The following is a 15902-nucleotide window of genomic DNA, read 5'->3' as shown; positions in this document are numbered from 1 at the left end:
CCCTTTATTTAATAATAAAATAAAGTTTCCCATTCATGTGTATTATATCGCAGTTTTTTGCGATTTTTGTCGCCATGGTTACTTGAAACACTTGGAAATAGTCATAGCACACAAGTCCCGGTCAAGACGCACGTTTTGATATAACATGTGTGGGGGTTTTCTCAAAACTGTGGGAGGAGTTACACGTCAAAGTTTTGTATGGAATAATACAGAGAGAGACTGATAAGCCCCTCCCCTAGTCCCCTCTTCTCCTTACACACACGCACGCACACACACGCACACACCAAACACACACGCACACACACGCACGCACGCACCTGTCCCTATCTCTCCAAAACCAGCAGAGAAAGCAGAGAAAACAGCATGTTTTAAAGTTGTCATATTTCAAGAACGGTTGATGATAGAGATACAATTTTTGGTTTGTGAGCGTCAGGAGGCTTTCAGCAACTCCCACATTTAAATTTGTGACAAACGGGCTTGAATTGACTGAGAAATCACAGTTTTAAAATCACCCTCGGGTTGATTTTTCCACAACTCCAAAGCAGACATTTTAACATTGAGGTGGATGTAGACTGTGACCATAACTCTCTGCGCTTTGAGGTGATTTAAAGAAAAACTACAAGTCATATGAACATGAAAACACACACAGGGTTACACGACACCCATGGCAACATTTTGATGTAAAAATTATCAGTGTAGGTTGGAAATTGTGGGCAGGAGAGGAGTTTGTTTAGGAATTTTTGGTGATTATTTTGCTGGATCTCGCTAGAGTGGGCCACTCTAGCGATCCGCCCACACACTTCACAGACCACTCACACAATCATTATAAAATCTGAAAACGTAAAAAAAAAGTACAAAACGTAAACTGCGATTGTTTAAAAACCGTAACATGTATCAAAACTTTGACTTAGGTCAGAAAAGTCCCAAGTCTTGTGACCCGTTTAAAGTTCCAACCACGTTTCTGCGTTAAAGTATGACGACACTGTGATGCTCCAAAGTGGGCTTGGTTTTTTTCGGTTTCCCATTATTGTGTGAGTGGAAATAATTTTACATTTTCGCGATTTCTGTCGCCATGGTTACGCGAAAGTCTTAGAAAAGTCATAGCACACGATTCCCGGTCAAGGCGCACGTTTTGATGTAACTTGTGTTGGGGTTTTCTCAAAACTGTGGGAGGAGTAGCGTGCCAAACTTTTGGGAAGGCCGCGAGAATAATAAGAAGAAGCGGAATAAACGCGCAGGATTACAAGATGTGCTCGCAGCACAATGCATTCTAGTGAGAACTCTAGGAGTTCTGACTAGTATGCCTTGTGGCTGCAGGCACCTAACTAGAGTGGCAATTCCGTGGCCGAAATTTCGAGGGTGCCTGCAGTTCTTGCGGCATGTGTCGTCATTGGGAAACATTATTTGGATCCAATCCACCTTGGAAGGACTTTTTGGTGGAGTCACCCTTTATTTAATAATAAAATAAAGTTTCCCATTCATGTGTATTATATCGCAGTTTTTTGCGATTTTTGTCGCCATGGTTACTTGAAACACTTTGAAATAGTCATAGCACACAAGTCCCGGTCAAGACGCACGTTTTGATATAACATGTGTGGGGGTTTTCTCAAAACTGTGGGAGGAGTTACACGTCAAAGTTTTGCGTGGAAGAATAGCAATTCAATACAGAGAGACTGATAAGCCCCTCCCCTAGTCCCCTCTTCTCCTTACACACACGCACGCACACACACGCACACACCAAACACGCACGCACACGCACGCACCTGTCTCTATCTCTCCAAAACCAGCAGAGAAAGCTGAGAAAACAGCATGTTTTAAAATTGTCATATTTCAAGAACGGTTGATGATAGAGATAACATTTTTGGTTTGTGAGCGTCAGGAGGCTTTCAGCTGCTCCCATCTCAAAATTTGTGACAAACGGGCGTGAATTGACAGAGAAATCACAGTTTTAAAATCACCCTCGGGTTGATTTTTCCACAACTCCAAAGCAGACATTTTAACATGGGAGTGAATGGAGAGTGTGACCATAACTCTCTGCGCTTTGAGGTGATTTTAAGAAAAACTACAAGTCATATGAACATGAAAACACACACAGGGTTACACGACACCCATGGCAACATTTTGATGTAAAAATTATCAGTGTAGGTTGGAAATTGTGGGCAGGAGAGGAGTTTGTTTAGGAATTTTTGGTGATTATTTTGCTGGATCTCGCTAGAGTGGCACACTCTAGCGATCCGCCCACACACTTCACAGACCACTCACACAATCATTATAAAATCTGAAAGCGTAAAAAAAAAGTACAAAACGTAAACTGCGATTGTTTAAAAACCGTAACATGGATCAAAATGTCGACTTAGGTCAGAAAAGTCCCAAGTCTTGTGACCCGTTTAAAGTTCCAACCACGTTTCTGCGTTAAAGTATGACGACACTGTGATGCTCCAAAGTGGGCTTGGTTTTTTTTGGTCTCCCATCCACTTCAATGTTAATTTTTGGCCTGTTTTTTGCGATTTTTGTCGCCATGGTTACGCGAAACGCTTAGAAAAGTCATAGCATAGCGATCCCGGTCAAGGCGCACGTTTTGATATAACTTGTGTGGGGGTTTTCTCAAAGCTGCGGGAGGAGAAGCGAGCCGAACTTTTGGCGGAAGCGGAATATCAAGCAGAACTAGATTTCCGCAATTCCGTGCCGAAATTTCGAGTGTGCCTGCAGTTCTTGCGGTATGTGTCTTCGCGTGCAGGACTTGTGCTGGTAAAGGATTGAGTGGTACACCCTTTGAAAGAGAATAACTCATAAACCCCTCCCACTCCCTGATGCCCCCTCCCCCTTCCGAACACCTGCGTTATAAAATCTAAAAATGTGGATTGAACCTTTAAAAGCATTTAGACAGAGTGGTATTTTGGTGGACTCACCCTTTAAAAACACCAAGTTTTAGAGGAGATAACAAGACGGATCAGAGAGGACTCAGACGCAGAGGCCTTTTAATTGTCTTTATTGGCACTCGTAAACAATTCTCAAGGCAGGTCCTCTTTACTGAGGAAAAACAAAAGCGTGGCTATGAAAACCTATAACAAATTGCGAGCGCAACGCTCTACAAGAGAAACGTTGTGGAACTATAAACGCGGAACAAAAAAACTCCGAAGAGGAAACATACTCGGACTAAGGTTATCATGTAAAACTTAAACAGAAAACTCTCCAAACGGAGGAAAACACGGCTCTAAACACTTCAAAACAAAAGCTAACTCAAAAGCACAATCCTAATGATTGGCGATCCTTAACCAACTAAGAATGAGATAAAAAACAAAACGCAATCTAAATGATTGGATCTAACTAATAAAAGGTAAGTCACAAGCCTAGTGATTGGAGTTCCTAAAAGGCTGTGAAAATTAACAAACAAAAAATCTCTCCCAAGGAGGAAAACAAAAGCTATAAATCTTAACTAAGGTATCAGCTAACAGGCTATGATAAGAAAACTTACAAAATAAAGCATCGCTCACCAAGAGGATCAAAAACTTGAGGATTCTGGGGCTGTGACGAGGCGCTATGGTGATCAGGCATGGACGAAAACACACTGGCACTGAAACAGGGGAACAGGGAGTTTTTATAGTCCACATGGCTTAATTGTCAGCAGGTGTGTGTAATCAGGGCCGGCAGAGGAGGGGGCGGGGCAAACTGCTGGAGTGACAGGAGAGAGGGAGAGAGAGAGATTCACAATCCCCTCTGTTTCCCATTCTCACAGAGAAAACAGCATGTTTTAAAGTTGTCATATCTCAAGAACGGTTGATGATAGAGATAAAATTTTTGGTTTGTGAGCGCCAGGAGGCTTTCAGCAGCTCCCATCTCAAAATTTGTGACAAACGGGCGTGAATTGACAGATAAATCACAGTTTTAAAATCACCCTCATCTTGATTTTCCACAACTCCAAAGCAGACATTTTAACATGGGAGTGAATTGAGACTGTGACCAGAGTTCTCTGTGCTTTGAGGTGATTTTTAGAAAAACTACAAGTCATATGAACATGACAAACACACACAGGGTTAGACGACAACCATGGCAACATTTTGATGTAAAAATTGTCTCTGCAGGTTGGAAATTGTGGGCAGGAGAAGAGTTTGTTTAGAAGTTTTTCGGATTATTTTGCTGGATCTTGCTAGAGTGTGTCACTCTAGCTCACACCTAACGACCACACACACACCCATTATAAAATCAGAAAGCTTTGAAAAAAAGTACAAAACTTAAACTGCGATAGTTCAAAAACCGTAACATGTATCAAAATGTCGACTTAGGTCAGAAAAGTCCCAAGTCTTGTGACCCGTTTAAACTTCCAACCACGTTTCTACGTTAAAGTATGACGACACTGTGATGCTCCAAAGCGGGCTTGGTTTTTTTCGGTCTCCCATCCACTTCAATGTTAATTTTTGTTCAGTTTTTTGTAAATATTATCCCAATGGTTATATGAAAATCTTAGAAAAGTCATAGCACACCATTCCCGGTCAAGGCGCACATTTTGATATAACTTGTGTTGGGGGTTTCTCAAAGATGCAGGAGGAGTAGCGTGCCGAAATAACGGGAGGGCGCGAGAATAAAAAGCAGAATAAACGCGCACGATTACAAGAGATGCCTTGCAGCGCAAGGCATTCTAGTGAGAACCCTAGGGTTCTCACTAGAATGCCTTGCAGCTGCAGGCACTAATAAACGCGTAGGATTACAAGATGTGCTCGCAGCACAATGCATTCTAGTGAGAACTCTAGGAGTTCTGACTAGTATGCCTTGTGGCTGCAGGCACCTAATAAACGCGCACGATTACAAGAGATGCCTTGCAGCGCAAGGCATTCTAGTGAGAACCCTAGGGTTCTCACTAGAATGCCTTGCAGCTGCAGGCACTAATAATATATATTATACTGGTATGTGTGACAAGAGCACTTCCTGGATTCGTCTGTCATGTGACACAAAGAAGAAACCAATCAAATGAGCCGAGAGTCTTACGATGTATTATCAAGAATTTGCCTCTCTGCCACTGTTCACAAATGGTTTATTAATAATAATAATAATAATAATAATAATACTAATAATAATAATAATAATAATAATAATACATCATACTTATATAGCACTTTTATGGACACTCAAAGACCTTTTACAAAACAAAGGACAGGACTGAAGTAAAAACAATAGTAAATAGACAATTAAGTGTAGGCAGTTTTGAGCAGGTTAACACCCTGCTCAGTCTTACAGAATAACATTATGAACTTATTTGACCTACAAAAAACAGATTCAGTTCCACAAAAACAAAATAAATCCACACAAAACGATACCTATACCTTCCAGTGAATTTGTAAGATTTGGATTTTGGATTTTTGGGGTAAAAATTGCGTTATTGAAACAACAGAACATCTCTTTGTCTTGTGCTCTCATACTCAGTTGTTCTGGAAACACTTTATGGAATAGTTAAATGAAAAATACAGGCTTGAAGTTGTTACTACTATAAATAACAATGACCTTATTTTGGTGTAATAATAGAGGACACAAAACTGGACCTAATGATGAATGTTATTTTGACCAAATCTTTCATCCACAAGGCAACATTTATTCAGACCCCACCCATATTTACATGCTTTTGTAATGAGATCCAACGCTATATAAACTGTGAAATGACCTCACAAACTGAAATTTAAATTCTGACTTTTGTACTGTACTTTTTTACTTTTTGTCCTTTTTTACATTATATGTACTGTATATATATATATATATATATATATTATATAGGTGTGTATATACTGTATACAATAATATTTTTATGTAAGCATTATATGAGAAAACAATTGACTTCAGTTTCAGTTTGTGTAAAATATTTGCATTTGCATAGTTTACTCTCTCTCACTCTGTGAATAAAAAAGAAGTTCATATCTTGTTAAATAGGACAAATGTGTCATAATCACGATATCACTATATCACAATCATTAGGCAGAGTGAGTGAGACGAGGATGAAGTTGGCGCGGTACAGGTGTGATATGTGGTGTGTCGTACATGGCCACAAGATGGCAACACAATCTATGATTAAAAAAAAAAAATAGTGGTTGAATGGATGAAAATGTTGCATTCTGTTTTACCCTCCTCCAAAATATGAATCATCTCTATGTACAGTGCTCAGTTAATATTATTATTAACTATATTATTATTAATATATCTCACCTGATTGTATTATTTGGTGATTTTCATTAGCCCAGAATGAGCCATTTATATTCATATAAGGAGCTGTGTCAGCACTACTGAGGCTGTCATTTTGGACCACTATGTTTTTAGCCCACGATGGACAGAAAAAAACATCTCTTAAATTTGGATGCTCACTGAAAGCTACATAGGTCCTTCAACACAATTTGAAGGGAAGGGCAATAAATGTTTGTTTTTTTAACACATTTTTACCTTGAAAGTGTCATAAATGTAATTCTCATTTGTGACAACGATTGAATGTAGGTCAAAAGAAAAATATTGCATGTGGACAAATGTTTGAAATGAATAAACTTTATTAGGACATTACAGTAAACACTGCATGGCAGTGGATTATTCATTCATTGGCAGATGTGCTGCATGGCGTTCATTTATCAGTTGCACAGGTCTCTGCTGCAGCATCTACCAGATCCTATATCAGAATTAACCAATTTTGAACAATCAAATGCACCGTAGCAACTCCTGAAGTAGCCAAGATCTGTGACGATGTGGAAGAAAAAATGACAGAATGGTTCCTTAGACAACTTGTTCAAGTGTTCAGGCAAAGTCATGATTTTTTGTGAACAATGCTGCCATTGAGAAGCCAATACTTACTGGGGTTAGCAAAGCGAAAGCTGATACAGACTTTGTTTGAACCAGAGCAGGTTTGTGTTCCAGAGCTTGGACAACTAGTCCTGCCTCCACAGTTACACGTTAAAGCTTCACCTGGAGATGGAAGACAAATTGTATACAGTACTGAATTTTCACTGCAACAAAAGATTATTATTTGCCATTTGTAACTAAATAAAAAGGTTGGTTCTGTAAACACATCACAGCTGTCTTGTTTGGTGAACAAATCGAGTTCACTCTCTGAAACAAAGTCAATGTGAAGGTTTACTCACTGTGGCTGACGACCAGCACTACCAAAAGGGCCACGATCACAGTCTTCATGTTGTCAAGTCACGTCTCTTAACACCAGTCTATGTGTGAAGAAAGTAAGACAACATCAAACTCTGCAGTGTTGAACACATATTAGAGCTTTGCTTTCATTATACACACTGTCAGAAAAGAAATCAAACATATCTCACCTGGTTGATTCTCCCTCTTGAGTTGTGATGCCTCAAATGTTTGCTGCCACTTTGCAGGATTCTCTTATTTATCTGGTGTTTGTTGCACAATTGATGCAAATCCCATGTTTCATTAACTCAGGGAAACACACCGTTGCACAACTGACTCACCTTTGATCACCCAGATGTTTCTGTTTATTCAAGAGTAAAAAGAATAAATGTCTCACTGCTTCTACCTGCTGAGTAGAAGTGGGGAAATACAAGTTAATAACATCTATAGATGTTCTTGTGTATATTCTGTGATGCAAATCTGAAATGAATGACACTCTTTTGTGTAAATAAAGCTGGTGATTGTGAACCTTAATAACATGATACTTAAAGGCTGACGGTGACTAAACCTTCTCTGAAAATCATTGCAACTCTAAAGTTTTAAGTCTCTTGTCATATAGATTCAGTTTTGTTCAAACTCAAATTAACCTATGAACCTAATCTGCTTGTCTTTGAACTGTGGGAAGAAAGACCTGCAGAAGACCTGTTTTCTTGTGTCCTTAAAGCATCCCATGGACTGTGGTTTCAAATGAATCATCTTTATTAGGACAAAGGCAGTGGATTATTCATTCACTTGCAGATGTGCTGCATGGCGTTGATTTATCAGTTGCACAGGTCAGTGTTGCAGCATTCACCACTTGCTGACGTAGAATTCATCAATTTTTCACAATCAAGTGCGCTGTAGCAACCTAAGAAGTAGTCAAGATCTGTGACAACATGGAAACAAAATAACAGAACGGTTCCTTAGACAAATTGTTAAAGTGTTCAGGAAAAGTCATGACTCTGATTTGGGCCATGAAATGTGTTTTTTTCTTTCACGTTTCTTTTTTTTTTAAACGAGATGAACAACGGTGCCATTTAGAAGCCAGTACTTACCAGCAAACAAAAAGGCGGCACAAACTTGGTTTGAACCAACGCAGGTTTCCAGAAAGCTTGAACAATAAGCCTTGCCTATACAGTAACACCTTAAAGCTTCACCTGGAGATGGAAGACAAATTGTACACAGTACTCAATTTTCACTGCAACAAAAGATTATTATTTGCCATTTGTAACTAAATAAAAAGGTTGGTTCTGTAAACACATCACAGCTGTCTTGTTTGGTGAACAAATCGAGTTCACTCTCTGAAACAAAGTCAATGTGAAGGTTTACTCACTGTGGCTGACGACCAGCACTACCAAAAGGGCCACGATCACAGTCTTCATGTTGTCAAGTCACGTCTGGTGTTTGTTGGACAATTGATGCAAGTCCAATGTTTTAAAAAAACATTTCACAACTGACTCACCTTTGATCACCCAGATTTTTTTTATTTATGTAAGAGTACAAGAAACAAGTGTCTCACTGCGGCTGAGTAGAAGTGGGGAAATACACAAGTCATAAACAACGTCAATAACCCTCTCCCACTAATGCACTGATGTACATAACCCTGTACAAAGTTAATTACATCTATAGATGTTCTTGTGATTCTAATTAAAAACTCCCCTCCAACACTCACTGCTCTCCGTGGACGCAATGTAAGACAAGAGTGTAGCTCGGTCTCTCTTGCGCCTCCCTCCAGTTCCATACTTCAAACATAAACATGGTCAGAGATCAGTTTTTCATACAGTAACAAAGAAGAAGATCTCACACACACACACACACACACACACACACACACAGTCCAACTTGCATTGACCCGTTTTTGCTGCCAAATCCAAATCTTTTCTATTTTTTCGACTCACATTTTAGTCTCTTTTGGGAAGTCACAGCAATATGACAGAGAAAGAAGAAAAAAAATCAAGCGCTGAGTCATCAGTCGTGTGACTCAGTTCTGATGACTCAGTCTCTGACTCACCTAACTCGGCTGGTGATTGGCTTTTAATAAAATAAGAGGTGACAAAATATTGGTTCTCACGTTACTCTTCAGGAACAGATAGGGGCATGAGTGACAGTGCACGATAAGAAAGAAAACACTGACATTTAAATGGTGTTAAATGGTTGATGTTTACTGCACATGCCAGACATTTTTTGCATTGTTTTTTCACCCTCCGTGCAACATTACAGCACATGTCCACTTTTTTAAAAATAAACACACTGATAGAGTGAATGACAGAGAAATCCTTTTATTTATTTTTTTCTAAATCAATCTGTCCTTAAAGCATTCTGCGGTGTCATTATCACTTACTCAATGTAGGTTTGAAGAAAATGTGAAATATAAAAGGTGAAAATGGACAAAGGTTTCAAATGAATCATCTTTATTAGGACAATGGCAGCTTATTATTCATTCATTGGCAGATGTGCTGCATGACGTTCACTGATCAGTTGCACAGGTCAGTTTGGCAGCATCTACCAGACGCTTTCCCAGAACTAATCAGGTTTGCACAAGCTCTCGCATTATAGCAACTCTTGAAGGAGCCGGTACCTGTGGAAAACACAGAATGGAAGTTGTTTAAGACTGATTTTGATTATGAAATGCACTTTTCATTCTTTCTTTCTTTTTATTTCATTATGTTCTAGATGAAAACTACTTTCATAAAGAGGCTTGTACCTACCAGGGGGGTTAAACGTCATCCTGGCACAAACTTGGCTTAAACCATAGCAGTTATGCTGAGAGAATGCACATGAGGCCTTGCCTCCACAGTTACACGTTAAAGCTTCACCTGGAGATGGAAGACAAATTGTATACAGTACTGAATTTTCACTGCAACAAAAGATTATTATTTGCCATTTGTAACTAAATAAAAAGGTTGGTTCTGTAAACACATCACAGCTGTCTTGTTTGGTGAACAAATCGAGTTCATTCTCTGAAACAAAGTCAATGTGAAGGTTTACTCACTGTGGCTGACGACCAGCACTACCAAAAGGGCCACGATCACAGTCTTCATGTTGTCAAGTCACGTCTCTTAACACCAGTCTATGTGTGAAGAAAGTAAGACAACATCAAACTCTGCAGTGTTGAACACATATTAGAGCTTTGCTTTCATTATACACACTGTCAGAAAAGAAATCAAACATATCTCACCTGGTTGATTATCCCTCTTGAGTTGTGATGCCTCAAATGTTTGCTGCCACTTTGCAGGATTCTCTTATTTATCTGGTGTTTGTTGCATAATTGATGCAAATCCCATGTTTCATTAACTCAGGGAAACACACCATTGTGAAACTCATCTGCTGCTATTAGCTGAGTAAAAGTGGGGATATACACAAGTCATATACAATGTCAATAACCCTCCCCCACTAATGCACTGATCTACATAACACTGTACAAAGTTAATAACATCTATAGATGTTCTTGTGCATATTCTGTGTTGCAAATCTGAAATGAATGACACTCTTTCATGTAAATAAAGCTGGTGATTGTGAACCTCGTGTAATAACATGATACATAAAGGCTGACGGTGACTAAACCTTCTCTGAAAATCATTGCAACTCTAAAGTTTTAAGTCTCTTATTTAGTCATATTGCTTCAGTTTTGTTCAAACTCAAATTAACCTATGAACCTAATCTGCTTGTCTTTGAACTGTGTTTTCCTATTTCCTGAAAGCATCCCATGGTGTATGGTTTCAAATGAATCATCTTTATTGGGACAATGACAGTGGATTATTCATTCACTGGCTGATGTGCTGCAGGACGTTCATTTATTTGTTGCACAGGTCAGTTTGGCAGCATCTACCGAATCCTAACGCAGAATTAATCAATTTTGCACAATCAAATGCCTTGTAGCAATTCTTGAAGTAGCCAATACCTGTGACAACATGAAAAAAATGACAAGACAAATTGTTAAAGTGGAAAAATCATGACTCATCACGGTTTTTTACCAGATGAACAACGCTGCCAATACTTACCGGGCTGACTAAACACAAAGCTGATGCAAACTTGGTTTGATCCAGAGCAGGTTTGCGTAGAGCTTGAACATATAGAGTTGCCGCCACAGTAACACCTTAAAGCTTCACCTGGAGATGGAATAAAACATATACGATTATTATTATTTTCACAAATGGTTTGGTGGGCATATCTAGTTCACCCTCTCCAACAAAAACTCTTGTGGGTTTGCAGGTTTACTCACTGTGGCTGACGACCAGCACCAGCAAAAGCACGACAATCACAGTCTTCATATCTTTAAGCTGCGTCACTGAACGCCAGTCTGTGTATGAAGAAAGTAAGACATCATCACCTCGAATTATAAATATAGAAACATAAAGAGAAGCACCTGGATGCAGCCATGTGGTGGAATCTTTGTGGTAAGGAAGTGCCGAGGTATGGAGGTTTTGCAGCAGCCAGGTACTCTCGATTATTCGATATTACCTGCTTTATTGTCCTTCGCGAGTTCTGATGACTCAAATGCGTGCTGCCACTCAGGAGAACTTCTGTATTTATCTGGTTTTGTGGCCCAATCGATATGAAATTCCGTACGTCATTAACTCTGGACACCTGACTCACCACTGATAACATGGATGATCAAAAAACAGGTGTTTGTCACTGCTGATACCAGCTTTAACTGGGGTGAACTGAGGATATCCTTGACATTTGCAGACATGAGCGTCTAACACGTGTTGCTCTCTCACGTAAATAGTTACGGGAAACACTGAGAATATTCCAGACAGTTCCACCTGTGTGATTATACCCACGCTCCATATCTGCCCTCTCCCTGTGGAACCCACATGTCTGAGGCTGCCCCAGTGTATTCATCTTCAAAACTACAACAGCAACCTTTAACATTTTAAAACAGTTACTGCTATGCCAATTCAAGAGAGAGTGTTCTCGTACCTTGGCTGAAGTTCTTTGTTTTCTTTCTTGTCCAGGAGAACAATATCTACACCAGCATGTCTGTCCTGGTGGCCTGCACAGGCATACAATCTGGGCCTGAGCCCGGCCCTGGCAACAGGGGGTGGAGCCCGAGCCTGAGCGCGGCCCGACATGTTTTTAGAATTTTTAGACCCGAACCCGAATCAAGCCCGACTTTTTTGTTTGTTTGTTTGTTTGTTTTTAAAGGTGACATCGAACGCTTGTATCGCACATATATGTTAGTTATGGAGGTCTACTTACATATATTAACTTGTTTCCATGGTTAAAAACCTCCCAGTCGCTGCAAACGAGCCGATCAAAATATCTCCTCACTGACGCTCTCGTCAGCTGGGCTGTTTCAGACCAAAACCACACCCCCAGAACGTGGACTGTGTTGTGATTGGCCAGCCAACGAGAGCTTTCCCACTGTCCTGTGATTGGCCAGGTACCTGGAAGTGACGTAATTGGTAGGCCAGCTCTCAGATACACAGCTCCCCCTCTGGCACGGTGGATGCTCTGCATCTCAGCAGCTACAACGAGAGTAGTTCTTCTTCTTCTGCGGTTGAATGTACGCAACCGGATGTGCCCGGACTAGTGCCCGCACCAGGAGGCGTTACTGTGGTGAGAGTAGTGGTGAGGGATTCTGATGACATCATCAGCATAGGGAAGTGCCGATCCGCTTCGCAGAGCCCAAGAAAACAATAAAAGCCTATTTTCTGAAACTTTAGGGTTTCATAAACGAGGTAATGACGCAGATACACACACAAACGCAGCGTTAATTGGAGCTTCCGGTCTATGTCGCCTTTAAAAACCTCCCATAACAACATATGTTATTATATGTTGTCCGTGCAGGGTGAACGCAGAGTGGATTGCTGTGTTCAAGTGTCGCCGTTTCAATTGCTTTAAGTTTAAAAACAAACACATCTTTCAAATAAAAAAAAATCTCAAGCCCAACCTGAGCCCCATGTCCCATGTGATGAGGTAGTAGTTGCGACTCCACTGCAAACCCTTGTTGTTCTTCTCTCCTCTGGTTGAGGCATTTTTAAGAGGGGCACTGAGGTTTTCAGGTTTGTCACGCCCGAGCTACGAGCTCTGCCGGCATTGTGTTGTTCAACTGCTACAAGCTGCAAGGATGGATTACTGAACAAACCTACTGGGTCCAGGTTTAGGGGCCCAAGGGGCTCAGGGGGCCCTGAAGTCCAAGCTCCTGCAATGCTATGCTAATATCTTCGCTACTATGTTATTCATCCGGGTATTTTAATGGGACCCTGAAGCCAAATAACACTGGTTGCGTGATATGATATATCTTATTAGGGCCCCTCAGCCTAAGCACTAAAACATTATTATTAGCCAGGTGTTGCCTGGCAACAGCACATTTAGTTAGTGGGAGGAGGAGAATCTGTGAGATTCCTTACAGGACAACCAAAATATTTTTGAATTCATTTGTTTTCCATTGTACAACCTTTGTACAACCTACTTGAACAGTTTACGGCCTGCAAATGAAAACATATTGTTCACTTGGGAGTGGATGATGTTGTTGATTCACAGCAAGAAGGTCGCCAGTTTAGAAGCAGGTTCAACTGATGGCCTTGTCTGTGTGGAGTGGCCTTGTCTGGCTTCCTCCCAAAATCCACATTAGGTTCATTCTCTGTAATTGTTGCCCTGCAATGGACTGATGATCTATCCAGGGTGTAATCCCACCTCTCTAGCCCCCTGTGATCCTCACATGGAGGATTAAGTGTTAGATAGTGGGTGCTATATGTCAAAAATGTGTTGAATGAAACAGCGTTTTGGTTTGATTAGTTACAGTGGAGTCCAACAGAGCAAGTGCACTTAGTCAGTGACAGATATTTAATGTGTATAAAGCAATTACAGAGCTTTATCGTCACCTTCTTGTCTCTTATGCGGTAATTCTCCAAAGCAGTTGCCCTTTCAACCTTTGCCTGTAGCTGAAAAGTGAATTTTAACCAAACAGATTCAGTGTTTATAAAAACAAAACACCCTAGTGTTGACTGTATATAGTTGTATTTGTTTGTGTACAAACACAGGGTGTGAGTTCTTTCTGTGTTTTAAACATACATATTTTACATACAGTAACCTTTAATTATTTTTGCAAATAAATCTAATAAATCAAATAAATCTAAAGAAACAAAGAGGTTAGGTGTGTGTGATATTTTTTTTTTTTTTTTTTATTTCACTTGAATTTTAGCATCTTTTTTCACCACAAGGTGGAGCAACATGATAGAGAAAGGAAATAACTCCTGAGGACCCAGGTCACCAGTCATGTGACTCTTTATCTTTGTCTCAAATTACAAATCCTTTAATCTCTCCAAACAAAAACTGTCCTTAAAGAAAGAAAAAAATGGAAAATGTACAAATGTAATGAATTAAAAAAAAAAAAAACTTTATTTGTTCACTCGACATGGCAGTGGATTCTTCATTCATTGGAGAATGTGTTGCGTGGCGTCCATTTAACTGTTGCACAGATCAGTGGCGCAGCAGGTAGCAGTCGATAATGGCGAGTCGGTATAAAATTCGCAAAACGCTTTCATATGGCAACCCTTGAAGAAGCTGGCACGCGAGGCTACAGTGGAAGAAGACAGAATGAATGTTCAAGTTTTCAATGAAAGTTATGACTTTGATTTGGTCCATTTACTGTATTTTAGGCCGACACTTACTGTTAATAGTATATGTGATGTTGGCACAAACATCATCGAAACCACGGCAGGTCTCCTGACCGCCTGGACAAACACGCCTGCCTGCACAGTAGCACTTCAACGCTTCACCTGCAAGTCATTATTTGCCTCTTAATTCTTAGAAGAAGAAAAAAACCATGCATTTGAAAGAAAATAAAAAAACAAGTCTTGAGATTGGGTACATGAGCACAGGTTTGTGCGTTTACTCACTGTGGCTGATAATCAACACGAGCGAAAGGGCGACAATCACAGTCTTCATGTTTTGTCTCTCAAGAGCAGCCGAGGTATGAAGAAAGTCTTGATCTCCTGGTGCCTCAAACGTTTATTCCCACTCTGCAGGATTGCCTGTATTTATTTGGTTTTGTTCCATGTATCATTAACTGGGGGAAGAACACATTGCACAACTAGGAATGGTTACACTTTAGGGAACTTTAGGGATTAGGGAACACATATTCACTATTAATTAGGTGCTCACTAACATGCATAAACAGCACACTAGCCCTTTATTAATAATTATCAAGCACGTATTAACACCTTATTCTACATAACCTTATTCTACCTCTATTACAACATGAATTGATTAAGGTGTTAATACATTAAGGTGTAAATACATAATAAAGGCCTGGTATGGTACTTATATACATGTTAGTAAGCACCTAGTTAATGGTGAATATATGTTCTCTAATCTAAAGTGTTACCCTAGGAATGTTTGGGAACCACCACAGCCTCCATTGCACAAGTGAAATATGCAAGACAGACAGACAGACAGACAGACAGACAGATAGATGGATGTTAGCACACATTTTAGTGGAAACCACACACTTACCACAGGTGTTCAGGACATTCGCAGAACAGTACAATATGTCATTAAAGTATAAACAGCACAGTATTTCCCATTACCTCCAAGTTAAAAATCAAAAGTTCCCTGGCAAGGACAAGTTAAACGTAACAGCCAACAAAAAATAAAATCAATACACACGCTTTACTTCATCCGTCGAGTTTCTGGTCCACAGCAAACAAACAGTGCTGATGGAAATGACCCAAAAAGCCCGACACGAGACCGGAGACAAACATGACTCACTCGTGTTTGTCTTGTGTTTCATGGTGTTTTATATTCAGAGTCCC

General features: G+C 40.0%; 1 long non-coding RNA gene across 1 annotated transcript; it reads right to left on the bottom strand.

Moving 5' to 3' along the window:
• Positions 1 to 9534: 9534 nt before the first annotated feature.
• Positions 9535 to 10418, bottom strand: LOC131448639 (uncharacterized). Its single transcript, XR_009234208.1, has 4 exons — positions 10319 to 10418; positions 10133 to 10210; positions 9849 to 9956; positions 9535 to 9718 (listed from the first exon to the last, which is right to left on the bottom strand). It is a non-coding gene; the product is annotated as an uncharacterized LOC131448639 (long non-coding RNA).
• Between the last annotated feature and the right edge of the window lie 5484 nt (positions 10419 to 15902).

This window comes from Solea solea, chromosome 21, assembly GCF_958295425.1.
Source record: "Solea solea chromosome 21, fSolSol10.1, whole genome shotgun sequence".
Classification (NCBI taxonomy): Eukaryota; Metazoa; Chordata; class Actinopteri; order Pleuronectiformes; family Soleidae; genus Solea; species Solea solea.
The sequence above is the reverse complement of the archived record's forward strand: the minus strand, read 5'-3'. Positions and strand labels throughout refer to the sequence as shown.